Genomic DNA, 22766 nt, shown 5'->3' with positions numbered 1-22766 from the left:
TTTAGACCTCTGAAGGCCTTCCTTTGTTCTTCAATAAAGACTCCCACATACACTCTGTCCTCTGTCTACTATCATATACCCTTAGTTTATTAATTTTGCATTATACACACTTCATTTCCAAAATACCTGTGTTATTAAATTGCTGCATCAGCTAATTTGGTACTTAACTTAGGCTCTGCTTAGCATAATCCTAGTGTTTTTCAGGAATGAACATTTTGACTCTCTAAAGTAATAAGCTCCTCTGAGGTAAATAATAAATACCATGTGATCTCTACAGCACCAACCAGAGAAACCAGTACAGTGGCAGCCCTTCAATAAATACCTATAAAACCAATGAAAACTGAATGATTAAATTGATTAAAAACACATCAACATATTAATAAATTTGGGGGCTATTAGCTAAAATATAAAAAACATGATGTTCATATTCCTGCCACATCCCTTTTCATTTTTCCCCTTCTATTGTACTTTATATTGAGAAGAAAATTCCAAGAGGGAAAAAAATGAACCAAGGATAGGGGAGACAAAAATAAAAGTAGAAAAAGGTTAGAGGGTGACAAAAAATAAAGGTAATCTTATGTACTAGGAACAAGAGTGGAACTAAGAATGCAGTGATCAATATTTTAAATTATATTATTGAATTCATCAGGGTGATGCTGGTTGATACAGTTTTGTAGGTTTCTGGAGTACATCATCTGTACACTGTGTTATGTGTTCACCACCCCAGGTCAATTCTCCTTCCATCGCCACTTATCTCCTCTTGACCCTCTGCTGCTCACCCTCACCACTCTTTCCCTCCTCTCATCGCCAGGCTGTTGTCCATGTCTGGGAGGTTTTCCTTTAACTTAATCCCTTCACTGTCTTTACCCAGCACACCAAACTCCCTGCCCTCTGACAGCTGTCAGTCTGTTCTCTGTGCCTATGAGTCTGTTACTACTTTGTTTGTTAGTTGATTTTGTTCATTAGATTCCACATATGAGTAAAATCATATGCTATTTGTCTTTCTCTAATTGGCTTATTTCACTTAGCATAATGTTCTCCAGGTTCACCCATGCTATTGCAAAAGATAAGATTTTCTTCCTTTTTAAAACCAAGTAGTATTTTCTTTGGTAAATATACCAGTTTTTTTATCCTCTCATCTACTGATGGGCACTTGAGCTGCTTCCAAATGTAGCTATTTTAAGTATTGCTTCAAGAAATATAGGGGTGCATATATTCTTTTGAGTCAGTGTTTCGGATTGCTGTGGATATAAACCCAGACGTGGAAACACTGGATATGAGGCAGGTACATTTTTAAGTTTTTGCAGTAACTCCATGCTGCTTCCCACAGTGGCTGCCCAGTCTGCATTCTCACCAACAGTGAACAAGGCTTCCCTTTTCTCCACATTCTCACCAATACGTGTTGCTTGTTGGCTAATTGATGATAGCCATTCTGAAAGGTGTGAAGTGATATCTCATTGTGGCTTTAATTTTTATTTCTCTGATGAATCAGAGAGGAAACACTTGATCTGCATCTTAAGGTATGAGTAGAAATGCAACCACTATAGATAAAAAAGAATCTAAATGCAATAGCTATTTCTAGCTCCCTCTGCTACTATAGATATTAAGGTAGAGAAGGCACTGGTGATGATTAGAAAGTAATAAAAAATTTTTAGAATAAAATATGAATTGAACCCAGAAGGAAGTGTAGAATTTAAGTAAGTGTACAGGGAGAGAATAGCCATGGCTCCAAGTATGAAGAAGCTGGTTTACAAACGAGGCTCACTGGGGGCGGTGTTCATAAACCGAAGAAACATCACCCCAATAGCATATACAGCCTTATCGAACATCCTGACTCCAGTCCACATCCATCAGCGAACCACCCTAAGTCCCCAAATGCTCTCTTGTCACATTCATTTTGTTGTTACATGTTCTGGACCACCTGCCATCGTCAGTTCACACAGTTGGTAAATATTTGCAATATTCACTGAATTTACCAACACAATCATCTACTAACAATTTTTAAAATCAAACAGTTTATTTTTTAGATAAAACAGCTTGTCATACACCAATGCCTGCTAAAAGAATTCATTTCTAGCATTGGGTCATTTCATGAAAGAACAAGTTTCAGAAACATGTATTCAATAAGGGAGCACCTAAGAAGCTTACACTGGAATCCATTTCTAGACAAACATACTTGAGTTTACCTGAACTGCAATATATCAGCAATAGTAAAAAATATATATAATCCACTAAAGATTTATTGGCATAATCTCCTGTGGTGCGTCTGGTGCCTTTAGATAGCTAATAGAACCAATTTACCAGGAATGACACATCAAAGCCTTAAGAGAAAATGACTCCTGCCAGATGCCACCTGTAATCACTCTCCGCTGGTTCTAATATCTGTCTCTCGCTGGATGGCCCCAATCCATTCTGGCACACACAACACAGGGAACAATGTCGGCAGACATTAGAAATGAAAGGGAAGTGTAAATGAAAGAAGCGCTGTGCAGCAGGTCACATTGCGAACCCAATACATAGAGGTTTAAAAGCAGTAACAATTTGGTCCATTTTGTTGAAGTGTCACTCATACTTCTAAAAGCATTTCATAATAAGAATGACTATAATCAGAGATTTTTAACCCAATGGGCAGGCATAGAGTGTGTGGTCCTCAGAGTGAAGGAGACACTTTGCCCTTGCGTTTCATCACAGCTTACTCATAATTAATGCAACGAGTAGTGTGTTTCGTACCCACTGGGCATTGACCCTTCTCCTATCACATGTGAGGGCTGCAGAACGAGGGTGCTCACTCCATGAAGCTTGTTGTGAGTACAAATGTGTCCACACAGAGAAAAAGAACAGTGATATTACCAGTCACAGGAAATTCTTTCCAGAAAAAGTTCAAGTTGCACACAACTGTAGGCCAACCCTTCACTTCCCAACATCTATTTAACCTTCCTCAAATGCCCTTATTTCTGATTTTCATTCTTATTTCCTTAACATACTTTGAAAACCTCTTGAAATATTTCCATCAGCATTGATCCTTGTTTCTTAAAATTAAAAAGGCAATAAATGCCAGACCCTGGGAATATATCTGTGTCTGAGTATGTTGTCTTTATCATGTTGTTTTTGTTTTCTTCCAGAAAGGGTTTCTTGTGTTTATTTTGAAACAACCACTTTGATAAAATTCTTGAGAATATAAATCCCCAAGTGTAATATTTTAAAGGAATGATTAAGTGAAATATAATTAAATTTCAAAGAAGAAAAATCTTGTACATTTACAACAAAGCCTCTTTCATCTGCTCTGTACGTCAGTCGTTCATCATCAGCCCCCAGCCGTGTCAGAGTGCGCTGAAGAATTAGCTCGTGGGACAGGTCGGTGTGCTGTTCAGCATCCAGCTTACGCTTAGCACTCCACAAGCACCAATGGATCTACCTTACTTAATCAGCTTTAAACAATAAAGACATCATGTGTACTCCACTGTGTGAAACTCTATTCTCCTCAGATTTAGTGGCAACAGTGCTGGGATGTTGTTGAATTGATGGGATGTTCTTTCTTGACAATAGAAAAATCTCAAGTTGGATATTGTTTTGCTTTAAAATAAAAGATTTAGTAGGTAGGAGCAAAGATTCTATTGTGAGGAAGGCAATCAAAGAAAGAGCAAGGTGGTTGTCCAAATGAGTAATTTATAGATTAATAATGACTCAATTTTTCTTTCTCATGTGAGTTCAGAAATAGTGGTTTTTGAGTACTACAAAGGGACTCACTTTTTCAGTTGTTTTTAGTTGAATATCTTAATCGTTTGCCTTTATAATCCGTGTGCAATGTGAGTCTCTATTATTATGTTTCCATCATTTAATTTATTAGTGGGTATGCTTTTTAGTGTTTTATACTATTTTAGTCTTACAATGAATTAAAATAAAACACTAACATTTCACCTGACAGTTTTAGCTTTGAATGCATTGTGTGCTGGTAAAACAGCAAGCTTGCTTTGCAGCCAGACAGACCTGGCCAGTTCCAGCCCTTCCACTCAGCAGTGAAGAAGCTTAAGGAAACCACTAGCCTTTTGAAGAGCTGTGTTAGCCCCCACTGGAAATGGTGTTGAAGACCAAATGAGAGAATGTACGTGAAACCCACAGCACCGCACCTAAAAAGATTCACAAAACAGTAAAATGTGTTTGCTTGCGAGATGTTTGCTGAGCTTCGTTCTTTTCCAGAGGCTCTAAGGAAACTTCCATTTTCTTGTCTTTTCCAGATGTTGCCCACATTTGTTGGCTATCGGGTTCCTTCCTCCACCTTCAAAGCAGGAGCATTGCATTTTTTTGACACTTTGGTCATCACATCTCCCTTTGACCACAGCCTCTGAAGCAGTTTTTTAGGAAAGGCTGTTCACCATTAAGCATTCATGATCAGATTGGCCCACAAAGATAATTCTGCTAATCTCCCCATTTCAACCTCCTTAACCTTACATTTGCAAAGTCCTTTTTTTCCAGGTTAGGTAGCATGTTTGCTGATTCCAGGGATGAGACTGTGGATATCTTTGGGAGGTCCTAATTCTGCCTACACAGTTGTATATGATATTTAATTGGAATTTGGAATGTACATTTCCAGGGAAATAGTGTTATACATGCCAGTTATGTATAACATGCCAGATTAATTCACAAAGTGTTTAATTAGTAATCTCAACTATAAAAATGGACTAAGTGAGCAAATAGGCAAAATTCAATGCTAAAAGATGTTTGCTGAATTCACCCTGAATGACTGGTATGAAATTCATGAACTCTAAATTCCTGACAAGAAAGTTCAGGATTGGGGTGAAAAGGATGGAGTGAGGATGGGATTTAGGAACGATGGCATAGGAAGTTGTGATGATTATTACCAATTTTATGTGTCAACTTGGCAGGGCTAAGGGATACCCAAGTAGCTGACAAAACATTTATTTCTGAGTGTATCTGTAAGAGTGTTTTTGAAAACTTAGCATTTGATTTAGTAGGCTGGGAAAAAAATGTCCTCATCATCTGATCCCCTGAGGCAGAAGAGCAAATTTTCAATCTGTGTGTGTGTGTGTGTGTGTGTGTGTGTGTGTGTGTGTGTGTGCATTAGCGGACATACCCATTTTCCCTTTCCCTGAAACATCAGAGCTTCTGATTCTCAGGTCCTGATCTCAAACTGAAGTTTGATATCACCAGCTTTCCTGGGTCTCCAGCTTTCAAGTTATAGAACTTCTCATCCCCCATAATCACATGGGCCGATGCCCATGAGGTCTCTCTGGAAAAAGTCCAACCATCATTAATATAAAGAGAATGGTTTGCATGACATCAGTGTAACCTATCAGCCAAGGATAGTGGACTGGAATACACACTCATGAACAATGATGACTTCACTGTACTCGTCAATGAGGCAGTAGATGCTGTTGAGTGAGTGTGTATACAGTACAGCCATCACATTCCAAATGACTGAGTGAGTAGAGCAATGAACCTGCATCAAATTTTGTGTGAAGCTTGAACATGCCTCCATGGAAACTATTTGGATGATTCAGAAGACTTTTGGGGATGGTGCAATGAACACAGCACAAATTAAAGTGTGTCACAAATGCTTCAAAGGTGGTCAAAAATCTGTTGAAAGTGATCCACATTCTGGAAGACCTTGAACAAGCAGAGCACCTGAGAATTTTGAACATGTGTGGGCTACAATCAACAAAGATTTGCTACTGACTGTGTGAGAATTAGAAGCTGATCTGGGGATTCCAAAAACTACTATGTCCCAGATTTGGGTGCAGGATCTTGTGGCTTCTGCTGCCACAGCAGAAGGAATATTGTGCTTATATTCCAGTAGCTAATGACTTTTTCAAACACTTACCAATAAACCAGATTTGGTGCCCTGCAACATCTGGCTTTTCCCAAAACTAAAATCACTTTGGAAGGGAAGGGTTTTGAGACCATCAGTGAGACTCAGTAATATGTGACGGTGCAGCTGATGTAATTCCAACAAAGGGTTACACAGTGTTTTGAACAGTGGAAGAGACACTGGGAGAATGGTGTGAATTCCCAAGGTGCCTACTTTGAATAGGATTGAGTTGTCATTGTCCTATGTACATATAATCTTTCTTATATCTTGTATCTTATTCAATAAATGTCTTCATTATTTATATTCCATGGCGGGATACCTTCTGGAGATCATTTATATATAACCTGTCCTTATATACCCTGTTGATACATTGACTCTATTTCTCTGTAGAGACCTGGCTAATCTAAATAGCTTCTTCCTTGTAATTCATAGAAACTTCATCTTTATTTACTGCATCCTTATCCATTGCAAGGCCTCTCCTGCTTTAATACATGCTAGAGCAACCTGGTTTTATTTTCTCTGCCACCTTTTGCTTTCTGCAGAAAGCTTCCCTACCAGCCTGCTTGCTTACGCCTGCAATTCAGACTCACGGCTCATTTCTGTAGCATCTGTATGAGAAATCTACTCTGAGTTGTCTCTGTGAGGAGCAAAGAGAAAACTCAAGATTCTAAAATCTTGTGAGAATGCCTCCTCCTTTGTCCTCTTCTCACCTTGCTTTTACGTCTTTCCATTCCTGACTTCAGAAAGCACGACCTTTTCCCAAGGGAAATTTAAGAGTGAGGAACATGGGGAGGGGATGTTTCCCTAAGAAGTGGATGTAGAGAACAGGGGGCACTCAGTAGGATGCAGACTCCTGGTAGCAATGAAAAATCATCACCAATGGTTTCTTGGTGACCAATCTTGCATTAAAATGATTTAAATATGGTATAATTTTAGAAATAACAAACTACATGTATATTATTTTTACAGACTATGAAAATATACCCAGATTTTATCAACAGAGTATATTATGTAGGAGCATCTTACATGTTCTTTGCCAAATAGGAAGGACCTCTGAGCTCTCACCAACAAGAGTTTCTGAGACTGCGTACGCTATGCCTCACAGTTGCTGGTCACAAACCTTTATCACAAAAGCATCAGTCATGATATTTCCATCTGGTTCCCGTGCCTTCACTGCCCTGCAGTAAGGCAAAGGTCCTTTCATGCCATCTTGAACCTCCACCCCAGAGCTATCTCCTAAAGGCTATGCCTTCCCTTAAAATACCCCTACCCTCCTGATGCTGCTGCAGTGAACCCTCGATGTTCTGCAGCAGCCCTGCATCTCCTGATGCAGAGAAGCCCATGCTGCATCCTCATTAAAATGAAACAAAAGTTTCTGCCTTATCTTGACTCCCACATCACTAACTAGCACATGTTTCTTAGGCCATGGCACAATTCAAGGCACCCTGGAAATAAGGTGTTCAGCTTCCACTTGAGCATTTCACAGTCTTGAGTCTGAAGACAAACGATCTCCATCGAGGCCCCAAATGACCACTACCTGAATGTGTGTGAACATTTATTTCAAGTATACGCATGTGAATTTGACTCCTGGCTATTCAATTGGGAACAGCTTAGACTAAAGCTAACCAAAGAATATATTAGAATTAAGAAATGATAAGGAACATACTGAAAGTGTTTCCTAACTTAGTGGAAGTAGACATGTCAGTGAACCAAAAAAAAAGTCAGGGGAGTGGCATTTGTGGAAAGTAGCCTTACAGAGTGATGTGATCACAAATTCCTAAACTGGGGAGCTCATGGTGGGTAATCAGGCTCCCGGCCTAAATATCTTCAGTAAAAAGGTTATCTTTGCTTTAAGCAAGCCTCACCCATCATTTCTGTGCACTTGCATTAACACATCTTTAAAATGCTTTTTTTCAGTCCCCTCATTAGGGCAACCACCCCCAGAGAGCAGTCTACTGCAATCTGCTCCGCACCTTGCTTTCTCCCACTTTCATGTAACCTTTCTTACTTTCCCTCCTTAATTTCAAATGCAAAAAAAGAGAGAGAGAGAGAGAGAGAAAGAGAGAAATCTACAAACTGTCATCATGAGAAGCATTTTTCTCCGTCTGTTGAGATATTGCTTCCAGTCATATCCTCTGTTTGACTTGAATAAACCTTTATCAAAGTTCTCTACAGGTTTGGATGTTATTATAATGACATATTACACCATTAAGTAATACAAAGTGTTGTCATATTTGAGATAATAGCGATGTCTTTATTTAATTGACTTTATTTCTCCTACAGTTAACAACTTCTCTGCCTTGAATTTTAAAGCAACAAAGTAAAATAAAATCTCTCAAATGACAAAGTATCAGAAATCCAGATTTAGTTATTTGTGAAAATGTTCAGCCATTTTATTGATCTGTAGAAGAACCATCATCTGGGTGAAAAACAATTTCTACAAATCAAACAATAGTCTACACTTTGGAGAAGAAAATCAGTAGTAATGTTCTCACTGAATATTGTAAATTGCACTTGTCTTCAAAAAGGTAATTCTGCACCTTTCCAGCAAAAGCAGTGGTGTAAGTTATGCTTGTTTATATATAAAAAATAAATCCTGTGGCAGGAAAAATTCTTTCACTTTTATTTAAAAATTAGACAGAATTTTGAGTCTATATGAAGTTGCCTGTAAGCTGGAAAGTAAGCATTTTCAATCACCATTTATATGTTAGTGCATTTTGACAACTGACACATCGTCTATGCAAGAAAATTCAAACAGGCTTAAAGAGTATTTTTATCAAATGCTTAGGGATTTAAACCAAATGGAGCAGAGGACAAAATCACTGTGATTGATGGAACTGTTATAAAATGAGAGAAGTCCAGGCAAAGTTTATAAATCCTTTGTCGTTTTGAAGAGTCATAGAAAATAAACTGTGGACACCTGTCTACTTATAGGGTTTTTTCTTAATGTTTTCATGCAAACATAGTGTTAACCTCAGTACTGAGATACAATTCCCATCCTGGTATGCTACATTCTGTGCAGTCACCATGATTCCCAACGGATATAAATTTAGCCCTTGAATGAACAATGTATGAAACCATCCCCATAAGTATCTGGTGAGAACAACTGCTAAGAGCAGCAATAGTATACCAACATTAAAAAAAAACCTATCTGAATCAATTAGTTACTTAGAGGCTCATCTTTGAAATGGAAGCTTCTTCTTAGAGCAAATAGTAAGCAACAGAAAATATACAGTTGATGAAATATTCCTTGTACTGGAGAAATATAAAAATAAATATAATTCAAAGAAGAATAATTACATTTCTAATACCTCTTTCTTAGGCCTGTTCTAGATTATTGGTTTAAAAGGATCATATCACTTTTTGTCACTTGTAATTTATATATTGCTATTAGGAAAATTCAAATAAAATGCAGGTCTTGTAAAAGAATAAAAACATTGATAAGTATGTATGTGTCACGGATCAAATTAAAGAGTTCTTTGGTGCAATAAGTCCAAATTCTCAGATTTGAAGGATAACATGTACTGATTTAAAAAGTCTGCTGTTAGACATTTATAGCAGTGCTCCATCTTGCGTCACATTGTAAATCAAAAACAGCTGTTCCCAATTAGCCAATTTTATTTTTTTAATTATTCATTGTCAAAAATCTTGTACACTGGCCCAGATCAGCGATGGTTCTGTGCCCTCTGTTGCTGTGAAACATGATCTGAGCTAAAGGTTTAGACTGGACCTCACTAGGAGAGCTGCTTCAAGTTAGGAACCTGGACAGTCTTTATATATTTTTTTCCTTAGAAACAAGCTTATGGCAACAAGTTCACAACTATTAACAACTGAATCTAAAAAAACAAACCAAGCAAACAAGCAGAACAGGAACAGAATCACAGATACGGAGATCATTTGGAGGGTTATCAGCTGCGAAGGTGAAAGGAGAGAAAAGGAGAAAAGGTGCAGGGATTAAGAAGTACAAGTTGGCAGGTACAGAATAGGCAGGGGGATGTTAAGAACAGAATAGGAAATGGAGTAGCCAAGGAACTTATATGCATGACCTGTGGACATGAACTAAGGGAGGGGATTGCTAGAGGCAATGAGAGTACCAGGTGAAGGGAGGCAAAAAGGAAAAAATTGGGACAACTGTAGTAGCATAATCAATAAGATACATTTTAAAAAACAAACCTATTTTTAAGGGAAGCATAGTTTCTTTTCATAGTCTTCTTTGACAAATGCTTTGTTTTGGGAAAATATTGGTGACTCATGGTTTGTGATCTAATGTGTCCCTGTTATCAGGTGCTTTCACTTTATATATCCTTACAGACCAGTGTTCTGATGTAAAAGCCTCCTCCAAATGCTTATATTTAATGTCCTGATTTCTAATCTCAGTATTATGTGTTCAATCAAAACCTAGGGGTATGCCCTGGCTGGTGTAGCTCAGTGAATTGAGCGCTGGCCTTTAAACCAAAGGATCGAGAGGTTCGATTCGCACATGCCTGGGCAGGCCAGTTCCCAGAAGGGGACCCATAAGAGGCAACCATACATTGATGTTTCTCTCCCTCTCTCCTTCCCTTCCCCTCTAAAGATAAATAAATAAATTTTTTTAAAAACCTAGGGGTGTATGAAAATCCAGCTGCATTTCTCAAAATCTGTAATATGATATTTTATATATAAGGCAATTCAATAAAGCAAGGGAGTCTTCTTCGTCTACATGAAATTTTCTTAGTGCAATGAAATAGTCACTTCCCAGACTGTATTTGGGATGTTCCCCTTCAACTATCCTAATCATCCAGAGAAATGTGTTGATATCATTACCAGAATAGCCAGTGACCCCATCCAAAAATAACTAATACATAATCTACATGGAAATTCCTCGTGATTTTATAGGCTGCTGTTTCATTTGAAGATATTTCCCACCAGTGTCATGTGGCTGTTATTCCAGGTGTTATTATTTACCAAAGTGGTTCTCTTAGCCATACCAGCAATCTGATAGACATAATTCCACCAAGACATCACTTAGGCATGTTCACCTGTGCTTTGCCTTAGCCAAAAATAAGCTTCTCTAAAATCCTCGAAGATGATTGTAAGAGACTAGGAACACATTTGGACTGGAGTGGGCATTGCTCGTGACCCAAGGACAGTGGACTGCAAACATCATCAACAGCATCTGCACCAATATTGTGACAATGCTTTCTATATTAGGACCTAATCTCTCCCCAGTATTTTCCTGTTCAGTTCTATGCTTCCTCACTTTACCTGCCTTATCATATGAATCTCCTGCTTTTCTTTCGTTCTCTTCATCACTGTTCTCCACAGATGGGTTTTCCCCTTTCATGCCATTCTCCAAATAGTGCTCACAAATATTTGAGAAGGCAATTGCAGACAGCATACAGACAACTGGAGTCAAAGTCAACATCAGCCACACCATCCTCCAGCAAAGCAGATAGCACTGGTTGCACAAAGAGCACAAATACTCTTTCATCATTGATATTTTTAATGCAGATCCATCATAGTCCTGCTTTGAAGTTACACACATGACTACATAGAGCAAAGAAGGAAGACCCCAAGTCATAGGTTGCTGCTTAGACAATGATGCAATAATCAGAACATGTTTTTTTGCATACTCGTGCCCCACATTGAGTAAAACCTGCCACTCCATGATGCAATAATATAACCTGTGTAAGTCTAATATATGACACTAAGGAACACAGCACATGGAGCTATTGATACATCCCAAGAGAAAAGGGATGTATCAATACATCCCTTGAACTCTTGTTTTGTTAATCGGTCTCTCAGCCACTGGAAAAAAGCAGAAGCCTGAACCATTGCAAACACACCTGAAGCTGCCACATGTTCATGTGTTCTTATTGGCTGGGATCCCACAAAGGGTATTTGCATAAATAATATTAAACCCACAACATAAAAAATGCTATATGCTATGGAGACTCTTTTGCTGTATCTCCACATCAGTAATGCTGCAAATGCATACAGTGGGAGAAGGCTGATAATAAACACATAAACGCCCCAAGCAGAGACAAGCAGAGACAATAGAGAAATTAAGCAGCAGCACTGTCCACAAAACAGATTCAGTTTTAACACCTTTACCCACAAGTAGTATATGAACTGAAATGAAAAAATAGCACTGCTTTCATTATCAAAGGATCCAGTTACTGATTGAGAACTGTAACCTCACACAAAAGCAGTAAAACAAGCAGCTGAAAGTCCTGCTCCTTGGTTCCAAAGTTCTCCTGTAGGCAGGAAAGTAGATATACATGTGAGGCTGCTAAAAGTTGGTACAAGGAACATACATACATCTCTTATGTGAACAGTTGCATTCAATGCATTTAAGATCTAATTGCTAAAACCAGCTGTTATCATCAATTTTGGGTAAACAGTACCGCCTACTCTTCTTCCTAGCAGATATCATGCTCTTTCATCAAACCAATTTAAAATTCATAAAACCCGTGAGGTGCAAGATGATGTGTTGATCCATAGTTAAACTAGATCATCCAATTATTATAAAAGCATAGAATGTGGGAACAGGCAAAAAAAAGAGATGCACAGGATAATGTTTCTGGGGAGAATCATGGAAATGCTATGTCCTCTCCAAGCACATTATTCTCCCCACACTCCACATGTTCACTAATCTGGAAGTCCCATGATGCCTTTTTTTATGATAAGAGTTGTCACTGTTTACCACCAATTGGATTCCCATTTTGTTGTGACTCGTGGTCACTATAATAAGTCAGTTGATTTTAACCATAAAGGTTTTTTGAGCACTGTTATTACATTCCAGTGCTTTTATAGGTTCTGATGTAATGTTCCTGCTAACTGACTACATTCACTTACACTCACTCAAATAAATATTTCCTATGAATAATATAAAACACATACTCCTGAGGCCCTTACAGTTATAAGTGAAAAAGGCATATAACCCCTGTCCTCGAGTAGCTCATAATTTTGTATGGAACTATATTCATGAAAGTCAATAAACTACTGTAAAGATATCTATCTGTGGTTAGTGATACTGACAAATATAAAATAATTCAAATTAAAAAAACAGTTTACAAATATATTATTAGATTAATAAAATGGAATTTTTCGAACAAATAATGTGGAGAAATATTATTTTCACGGAGAAGTAAAAGAAGATAAAAGTTAACCAGAAAATTACTTGAGATTCTTCAAGGCAAGTAAGGACTAGTATATAAGTTCAGGTGTGTTTACAAGTTCAGGCTTGGTTTCAAGTACAGACATGCATAGAAGTCCCTGGATTTGTTTATAAAAATGATCCTGATGTGTAGGAAAGATAAATCTTTATTCAAAGAAAAGTCTGGCTTTTGCCTTAAGCTGATGAGAGTTGTTATCTGGGCCCCTGGAATATCCTGCCTGATAAGAATGTCTCTGTTCTTGCTTTGGCCAACAGGCAATCTTACAATATGACTCATCATGGGAAATTGGAACAGGCATACCTGTGTGATCTCAGAGGAACTGCAGACCCAGCCTGCAGGAGGGGCTGGAAACTAACGATCAGCCAGATGAGTGACATGTGATTGAATTCCAATAAAACTTCTAGACACCAAAGGCTTGGTTGAGGTTCCCTTGTTCACAGTTCTCTAAATTTTGTCGTCAGAAGTTAATGCTGACCGGAGTGCACAGGGAGAGGACAACAGGAAGTGCTGTGTTTGAGCCCATTCTAGACTTTATCCTAAGAATTCCTTCCTTTGGTTGGTTCTGATTTGTATTATTTGCTATAATACAACTTGAATTATAAGTATAGCATTGTCCTGACTTCTTTGTGTCATTTTAGCTAATTAACAAAACTCACATGTAATGGGAAACCACAAATTTGTAACCAGCTGGTCAGAAGTGAGGGTAACTTATAGACTCATGAACTAGTAGCCAATGTCTATCATGAGGCCAGACTTGTAAATAACTGTGCCATTAACCTATGAGGTATGGCCCAATTCTGGGTAGTTTCAGAAGTCATTGTAACTGAAAAAGGCATTTTTCTTTATGATACAAAAACAAGATAAAGGGTAAATAGAAACTGGATAGAACGATATGTCTCTATCAATTTTCATAAGAATTACCAAGATTTTAAATGAAAAAGTTAGTCCTCTAATTATGATTTTGACTTCTCATTCATTGTATGGTACTCCTGACAATTAAGATGAAAATGTGAGGTGAGCAATTCCAGCTCCTACCAAATTCTGTAATAGAGCTGCACTGAGCAATCTGAAGTATGAGAACTAGAGTAATCACAGGAGTCTTATTCAGTATCGTTTCTCTGTTGCCAATTACAGTGCTGTGCATGGCAGTTTACTGTCTTGGAAAAAAAAAATTCCAAATGTCTTTCTATGCTCATTAGCATTTAAACAATCAATGTTTATGGAGTTCTCTCTACAGAAAGCTCCCAAGGTGAAGATGCCTCTTTGACCTGTGCATTTCAAGCTTTGGATTTCAGTGGGAGACAAAAAAGAGAAAGAAATAGACATTAAGTCATTATTTATATGTATCCCAATTTTCTCGCTCCAAGATTTTGACTAAGCGTAGTAAATAGTACTGAGTGTGTGTAACATCAAAGGCAAAGATGATGCATTCCTTTGCCATCTTCACCTCATCCCCTTCTGCTTCACTTTCATTTATCTTCAAAAAGATTATATTTCAGGCTGTCTCCTCACCTGCTCGCAGGCAGACCTATCAACTTAGTTATTGCAGCCCAGTGGTTGCAACCAGATGACACTCTGCAATTTGAGAGTCCTGGGTCACCGTCTCATTCATCTGATTGGGTAGGACCGAAAAATGGTGGAGAAACCGTATGGAGGACTTCCTTGAGGAACCGAGAGCTGTGTGTTGAGGGCTGCAGAGACGACCACCCAAATCAGGGCTGAACAAAATTCATTGCCAGACACATCAAGGAGTCTCTAGCCCCAGCTGGAGTCAAAATGAAACCTGCTGAGCCAGACAATGCCTTAGGATTTTCATCAGGCCCAAAGAGCTGATCAGAAGTAAGCTTCAGCTTCAGTGGCCAGCAAACTACCCAGCCATGAAGTGGACAAGAAACATCTCCTGGAGATCATAGGAGCCAAGGGTCATTCTCTACCTAGTGACACATCTCTTCCATGTATGCTAAGATCACTCAAACTCCAAACAAGATCTTCTACAAGACAGAATACCTATAAAACTTTTTAAGGGGCTTAGAGAATCTGAAGACATTACTTAAGTGATTGAAGTGGCCTAAGGTTTAAACAGAATAAAAAATTTGGTTTTGCTTTTATTGTTAATGAAACTGAATAAAAGTGGCTTATAAAAGGAAGAACAGGTTGTTCAAATCCCAAGTAAATCATATTTTTTCCTGCACTATTGTGTCACTGCTTGGGTTTAATTTAGCAACCCGCTGAACAAATTAATGATTAATTTTGCACCTCAAGGTTTTCTTGATACACACACACAACGCCCTCCCAAGAGCAGAATTATCTTCTAGAGGGCAGACCCCTTATATCACACACCTCTCATACTAGGTGAATGTTCTAGGAATCCATCTGTATTAGTGTACCAGCTGGCGTTGTTGTGAGAGGTTGTGTTTGGCTTCAGTGAATTGTTTTGAAGACTCTTTCAACACATTTGCCCAAATGATGTGTGATTTCCGAGCAAAGCTGTTCACAACTCCCTGAGTGTTTAGCAGTTTTTAACCAAAAATGTCATCAACCCTGTGCCCCACCCTCCCTATTTACCTGCTCTTGACTGAGTGACTTTTTATCCCTCGGATGAAAAAAGTCCCCAAAGGTAAACGTTTTGTCAATGTGAAAGAGGTGAAACAAAAAACAGCAGAAGCACTACAAAGGCATCATTACTGACAAGTTCAAAAACTGTTTTGAGCAGTGGAAAAAACATCTTGATAGGTCCATTGCATCAAATGGAGAGTACTTTGAAGGTGACTGAAGTTTAAACATGTAAGAATAAATGCACAATTTTTTAATATATAAATTCTGGGTCGGGGGGTCCCTATACACAAGTCCCCACATACAAGTTACTCAGAGAAGAAAAGATATATAAATGAGTAGATACATAGACATTATAAGAATATGGACTGGTAAAAATTTTTATGAGAATTAAATTTTTATAGGTTTCTCCCCCTAACTAGTTTTAAAGTGCAATAAACAGACAGTTGCATATTCAACTAATCATAGAGTACTCATCTCTAACTGGCATGTGGCTTGTGTCCCAGCCAACAGAGCTTAGCTGCAGCAAACATAGCTTTGGTGCTGGCAAACTGGGTGCGTACTCGGACCTGAGATCCATAGACAATCGGTAGCACCATCCTATCATACTAGAAACAGCATATTACAGCACGCTAAGGACACAAACATAGGCAGCCTTTGGAACAGCTTGGATACTGTCTTATTCTTATAATGCATGTATCAGTTTAACATTAAATTAATGTTAAATTAATCTATCGATGAGCACTTTTGTATTTAAGTATCTACTTTTCATAGGAACATATTGAGTAAATTCAGTTTTGGAATCCTAGTATCTGACCAAAAATAAACACTACAGTTTATTTTCATAAAGAGATTTTTGGAGTCATATATCATTAAAAAAAAGGTGAACTAATTTCATATCCTCAAGGTCATGCTGAAAGAACTCCACAGCTAAAAATATTTGTTGTAGACTGCTCTGCCTGGTTCTAGGAATTGTATTTCAACCCCTTGTGGCTAAGGGTGAGAGATGACCTTTGGAATGTGAGCCTCAGGAGACAAAGCTTGTCTCTGGTAGCAAACGCTGCCTCAGTGTCCTCTCCCTGCCCCCAAAGCTTGGTGGGAAGTCAATGATGGGTAAGACCCCTCACAGTGAGGGGTGGGCAACCTAAGCCAGACTCGATCACTTGGGAGGCCTTCATGGAAGGACTTGGGGGGCTGCAACAAAGAGCGATGAACTCTTGCCCCCCTGGCTTTGACAAAGCCCGAGTCCCCATGTCCTCTAGGAGAAGTGCTTTCTGGCTCTAATCCCCTTAAGCCTGAATACCTGTTGGGGAGGGGTGCAGCTCCTTGCCTTGCTAGAGCGTGTCCTGGGGAAAAATCTGGCATCACGAAGACTTCCTGATAAACCTGTGAAATCTGCTCTGCTAAGAGTGTTTTCATTCATATGTTAAGGGTTCAAGCAGGAAATGCTAAAACTCTGTTCCTGACATACCCTGACTCATACTAAGCCTTCAGATTTCTTTGAAATGTTATCTACTGTTTGATCCTTGCCTCGCTGTATTCCTGTGTATTAGAACCCAATAAAAGCCCATGGAGGAGGGAGCTCAACTCCTTTTTCCCCTGAGAAACTGGCCACTGCTCAAGGCCTTTTTCCTCTGGGAAAATGGCCACTTCTCCCCAAGCAGATCACATCATGTCTCAGTCATGTTTACTCTCATCCTCGGCAGCCAGGGGGACTTGAGAGGAAAGTCGCCCCCACACATATTTCTTACTGTCTTAATTATGTGATAGTTGCAATACAGCACAAACCTGAGAAAATGTTCTGATATACTTGGTCTTTGGTGTCTATAATAAAATCTATTGCTTGTCATAGCCCTGAATCATGGGGACACAGGCTCTGTTAGCAACCAACTCATATCCATGCCCAAATCCTCCTTCCTGACATGCTAATAATAATAATAAACACTTATTGGTAGAAGTGGAAAATTCCTGTATGCAGAATTTGTGAAGATAAGCGTATGTGTAATCTTAGCATTTCCATACGTTCAGAGTTCAAGTATTAAAGGACTCAAGAACTTGTCTGAAGAGAAACCCTCAAACCAGTATTCGGGGAATAACATTTAGGAAAACCAAGTGCCTCTCCACCCGGTAAGAGTGGGGTTTAACCAGGACTAATTGGGAGACACCCCTGATATTTACAAAGTAGTTGAGTCACAGATGCAATATTTTAAAAAATATTTTGCTAACATCCTGTGATCAGAATTTTAAAGAATGACATAAAAACAGAAAATTATGCAACACATTTAATACATAAACAATATAAACAAAAGCTTTTGCTTTCATCGTGTCTCTATGATATATGTTTATAGGAGCTGCATGATTCAGAAATGTAGCTCTTAAACATCTATTTCAAATTTCATCCACTTACGACTTAAGAATGCTCAGGACAAATAAAATATAACTAAAGCTCTGTTGTCTTTCTCCCTCATCTACTTCCAACATTCCTACACAACCTATCTCAAATGGAAATTATAATGAGAGGTAAAAAGTAGGTGAGAAATCCCATGTACCTGAAATGTGAACAGCTCTGGAAGAGTGCAATAATTCACAAATCTATGTTTCATTCCTGGGGAAAAAATACAGTGGACTCCAAGTAAATAACATCCTGAGGACCCAAACCTCTAAGTAAAAATGCTACTGTCATATTTAGCCAATTATTAATAAAAGAAAAAAGAGAATTAGACATTGAGCTTAATAAACTGGGGAACATAAGCCTGTTTGTTTCATCAGGAAGCTACAGTTCCACACCCCAGGGGACCATCGCATTGTCTTACCAAGGGACTGTCTCTCCAAGGGAAAGGAACACTCCTCCCTCCCCCTTCCAGTGCTGGATTGTTGGGGGGCAGAGAGGGAGGTGCTGGACATAGAGGTCTGTCAGTTTAAGTAGGGGGTATAAACCTATCAAAAGACTATTAAAACATGAAAAGTTGATTCATTCTATTGAAAAAGCTTCTGGTCTTTTTCAAGCCCAAAATATATAATCCCAGGGAACAAAGAAGCCGTTTCTCTCTCCCATTCTCTCTCCCTCTCTCACACCAGGTAATGCACTAGCCCCACATGCTCACCCATTCTCTCCTGCCTGGGAGCACGGGGGCCGTGGCAGTCTAGCAGCTGGCAGGAGCTGCAGCAGGTGGCGTGGCTTCTGAAGGAATAAGCTTTAATGTGATACAGGATCTTTGGACACTGACTCTATTTCTGGCCCTGATTTTCCATGATGGGATGGACAGAGATGGGAAATTGGAAACCCAGAGAGCACCTTCTACTTCCAGTGAAATAAACCACGCCACAGCACAATCTCCCATGGGTGGGAGCATCCTTTGAATGCTTTCCTCATGACCCTATGAAAGAGCCTCATTTCAACTCACAACAAAAGTAGCTTATCTTGCTAGCTTTACCTATAATTGCCTATTGTTACCTGGTTCATGGAATAAAACAGAACTCTTTTAAGGGCAGATTTTAAAGCAGTTTGGTCATTAATAGATCTGATACAGCCAGTTTAACCCCAGTAAAAATTGTCTTTCCTTAAAATCCAGTTTGAGCTAGTATCATTGTAAAATGAAAGATTTTAAGTAAATAATATCTGTTGAATACTTCCATTGCATTGAGTTTCTGTGCATTATCTCATAACATGACTAGGTACTCAGATCAATGAGGAACCTAAAGCTTAGAAATATTAGGTATGCCCCCACCTAAGCCCTTTGTAGCAAGACTAAGGTATAATCTGTATGATTTCACTTAAACCACTGCCCTAAAAAAATAAAAGGCAAAGAAACAAAATTAGTAAACCACTAAAATATCATTCTGTTTTTAATTCATTACCAAAAATGGGGAGGCAACAGGAACAGTGAAATGAAAAACTTATAAAAAATAGCCTTTTAAATTAATGTTTTTCATGATTTGATGACATTATAGTTAAATGGATTCCATCACCTAATCAGCAAGAGTTGATTCATTTCAAACCCGAGGTATTCCTTTTTACACTTTTTGTTTCACAAACTAATACCACTTCATGCTTACATCGGACCCTTCTAGACCACAGTTGAAACAAAACAAACAAAAGGAAAAATGTTCCAAATCAAAATTCATTTTTTCTTGCTGTCAGTAACACAGTCAACTATAATCAGGATTATCACTTTAATTTTTATTAAAAATTTTCTATTCATCTGTGGGCTCTAATGTGACAACACATTTAACTTGGCCTATTTACTGCCCCAGAATTTTCTAGTATTAAGGAAATGCCCGGCATACAGCAGTTACTTCACAACTTTGAGTTAAGTGGATAACACAAATGGTTGAATTAATCACGTGTGTGTATTAGTAACCCAATAAAAAGTTGTTTTTCCATAAAAGAAAATTTTCATTTGAAAAGGCCCTTCTGGATCAAGTTCTGATTAGAATAGGTGTATCTGCCAGATGAAGTTCTTCACGTTGCATTCGTCTGAAATGCTTTTAGGATGCTTAGACATTCATAATGAACCTATCCAGACTAAATACCTGTTCTCAGTTCTTTGCCTGGAAATGGTGTCATTATCAGCATATTGCTCCTCCAGTATTTAAATGCTGCAGTATTTTAGCGAAGCGTGACAGAATTAGCTGTGGATGTTGACTAGTTCAAACTGTTTCACATAATAAGTGTCTGCTTTCTGTGTTTCCTGAGAGGTTATTTCACTCCTGCCCCTCGAAAAGATGAAACTGCATATAAAGTCAGAAATGTGTCTACCCTCGGAATTTCACAGCAAAATAAAACGCAGGGGATAAATCACCCTCAAAAATGAAAATGCTGTTCTCTGTGGAACTCTTCTCACACAATGCAGAGAAAGGATAGTAAACATTTTAATTTTTCATCTGCATCTACTGCTTTAGGCCATTAGCAGAGATCATTACAGCCCTACAGAAAATCAAACTAATGTCTCATTGTCACCTTTCAAACGAGCAGGGGCCATCCATCATGTTCAGAGACATGAAAGCATGCTTTCTTTAATAAAACAGGCATGAAAAAATTTATAATCTGTGAGATGAATTAGAAAGGGTGCTCTCACAAGAGAAAAGTAGCTTTAAGAGTCAAGAAAATAATTTAATTATTTTTTTTGTTTGTTTTTCTTCTTTATGGTCTGGGTATTATTAGCATTTATATAAATATAAGTCATAAGTTAACATTTTAAAGTGGTAATGAGTAAAATATATAAGTCATACTGAGCCAAGACTGTCCTAAATTCTTTACATACATAAATTCATTCAAAATAAATATAAAGAAATGCCATTCCAAATGTCATCTGGTTTATATATGTTTGGAAAACCCTTTCTAGTAGTTGACCTGTAATTTAATGAAAATAAAAAGAGTGTAAGTGAACAAAACTAACTTTGGATTTATTTATTTTTTTTTATTGAACAAATAATAAATGACTATATATAAGGCTCTGAGTATATAAATCTCCTTTGAGAAGCATGCAAGCCAGTAGGGGGACTGATTTTCCACTGGGATTTTCTCATTTCCAAAAATTGGGACAATGTAAGTAGCCTCTAAATTGTTGAAAACTTCGTAACAAAAATGAGGACATTACAGATGACTACTAAAAAGTTTAGAACAAATATTATGTAATCAGTCTTCACGTACAGAATGCTTAATAAGTGGCAGTTAAAATTCAACAAACCATTGAAAAAAAGCAACCACAAATCTGAAGAAGAAACCTTAATAGTAAAAGTTGAAAGACAATGAGAAAATGGTAATCATCACTCACCAAGTGTCAGGGAAACGAGAACATTATCAAAGATGATATATGAACTTCGGATAATTGCATGGGGGAGTTTTAAATTTAGACAATGAGATTTGAAGAATTGAATTTTATGAAAGTTTGGGCATTTAATGAACAGATTATTTATAACTGTTAAAAAATATTTGGCTCCATTTGTTATGGAGACAGGAAAACATGAATAATAATAAAATATACACAATCCACATAAATTTCAGTAAAACAGTTTGGCAACATAAGGAGATACTTTGAATAGACCTTAGTCAAAAATTATTAGTATTAAAAGCATACTGGGATGAAAGTAAAAAAACAGAAAACTGTACTTGAACAATAATTAAATATATTTTTAAAAAGCATAAATTTTGACCAGTGAACTATAATAGAAACATATTTAAGAAAATGAGATTTTAAAGTCATATGTCATTCCTCATATCCATGGCCTCTCTATAAATTCTATTATGTTTCCTGAAAGTTTACATGTGAGATGGAAGTTTGGGCAAAAAGTAGGGAAAAAAGTGTTTTTTTTTCCCAATGAGTTTTTCTTATAATGTAATGCACAGTTTTATCCAACTTTAAATTACTTTCACAATATACTAAGTATTTTCTCCTAAAGTTAACTCTCCACAATTCACACCACAGGTCCAATGTAATGAAGTCACTGATGAATAAACCCATACCCAAATTTGTTAGAAACCCTTGGTTTCAATGTCAAAAATCCAATTTGGGGGGAGGGAAAGATGAATGAGCAGAGCATTGTGGATTCTTAATAATACTTAGTGAATCAGAGTGTGCTAAATTGAACTGAAATAAATCAAAGAATAAAGTTTCATAACATTTTGCCTTCTGGGTTTGGCAGATAAAACACTGAAGTGCTAGTTAAAATTACTGTACTTAGCTCTCAACTAGCTAGTGATTTGAAGCCATTTGAAAGCTATCCACTTCTGCATCTAGAGAATGAGGATAATGTCTGTCATCTTCAGAGTGATGCCAGGAAGATTAGATACCATCTCTACATAAAAAAAGCTTAATAAATGTTGAAATACTATCATTCAATACCTGAGCAGGTTAAGTATTGAGCTGTAAGTGATATAATTAAGGTTTAATTTATATAGATGGACATCTGGTAGCTTGAGAAAGATAACTTAGAGAAACTTGTAAAATTTTGTCATTTGACTATACTTATCTCTTTGGCACAGTAACTTTGGAATGCCTCTTGATTCTTTCCTGTTTTTAGTCTTATAGAAGAGTATGAGGCTTGCATTAATACCATGTAAAACTTCTGCAACCATGATGAAAGTTTATTGTTGATTTTATCTTAATACAGTTGTATTGTGCAAACTTCAAAATTAATGAAGCAAGAAGGATAGTATTTCTAATGATCCATATCAATAAGCAATTAATTTATTGGAGGAATTATTTTGTTCCCACAGCATGAGA

The 22766-nt window shown here is 37.7% G+C and overlaps 1 pseudogene; it reads right to left on the bottom strand.

The window, feature by feature from the left end:
* Positions 1-4137: 4137 nt before the first annotated feature.
* LOC119038127 (dolichyl-diphosphooligosaccharide--protein glycosyltransferase subunit STT3B-like) lies at positions 4138-16139 on the bottom strand (annotated as a pseudogene).
* Positions 16140-22766: the final 6627 nt, after the last annotated feature.

The sequence above is a fragment of the Artibeus jamaicensis genome, unplaced genomic scaffold (assembly GCF_021234435.1).
Source record: "Artibeus jamaicensis isolate MK-2021 breed Jamaican fruit bat unplaced genomic scaffold, CSHL_Jam_final contig_908, whole genome shotgun sequence".
NCBI classification, from domain to species: domain Eukaryota; kingdom Metazoa; phylum Chordata; class Mammalia; order Chiroptera; family Phyllostomidae; genus Artibeus; species Artibeus jamaicensis.
Note: the sequence above shows the minus strand (reverse complement) of the source record. Positions and strands in the feature narration are given on the sequence as shown.